Raw genomic sequence first — 650 nt, 5'->3', positions numbered from 1 at the left:
TTAAAAGTTAATAATCGCAGTTTTGTTTTCTTCCAAAGAGATTGGCTAAAAAAAAAAGTAAATTTGCAAATCTCTCTCATAATGGATGATAACTTTGTTTAAACTTTGCTGAGATGGTATATAACTTCAAAATCAAAGTCAAATATACAGTATGAAGCAATTTTGTAAAATACAAAACATTACAAACATATATCTAGTTTCACAGCGATAATAAAATAAAAATGGTATATCTTTAAAACACATCCAATCTCCTGCAGAATGATGCAGCCTCTGAGCTTTTTGGCACTTAAGCAAAGGCCAACAAACCTACACCAAATATTTTCCTTAAAAAAGAACCTGTAGGCCTCTCTGGTCATTTATAAACAAACAGAGAGCTAACTACAGCTATATCTTTCAACAATATACATTGTGGAAGTTTGCTGTCCTTTGCCAAAGAGCAGAGCATGGAAGCCACAGCAAAACTGCACTACCTTCTTGTTAAAGATCATACTGTGTGTAATCCGTCAAAGACCTAGTCTTAAAATCATTTTGTATAGAACATATCCAACATAATTATGAGAAGTAAAGCCTATTTTGAAAGCCACAAATCTTCAAATCGTTTCTCTAACTCTTTACTAAAAAGAATAAAAATATAAATTTTGACTAGTTTC

General features: G+C 31.4%; 1 protein-coding gene across 2 annotated transcripts in view; it reads right to left on the bottom strand.

The window, feature by feature from the left end:
• Nucleotides 1-650, bottom strand: part of LOC119590737 (broad-complex core protein isoforms 1/2/3/4/5-like) — a gene marked incomplete at its 5' end in the record, with an annotated part of 63,013 nt that overhangs the window by 60,547 nt on the left and 1,816 nt on the right.

The sequence above is a fragment of the Penaeus monodon genome, chromosome 27, assembly GCF_015228065.2.
Source record: "Penaeus monodon isolate SGIC_2016 chromosome 27, NSTDA_Pmon_1, whole genome shotgun sequence".
In the NCBI taxonomy this organism is placed as follows: domain Eukaryota; kingdom Metazoa; phylum Arthropoda; class Malacostraca; order Decapoda; family Penaeidae; genus Penaeus; species Penaeus monodon.
This window is presented reverse-complemented; position numbering and strand designations above follow the sequence as displayed.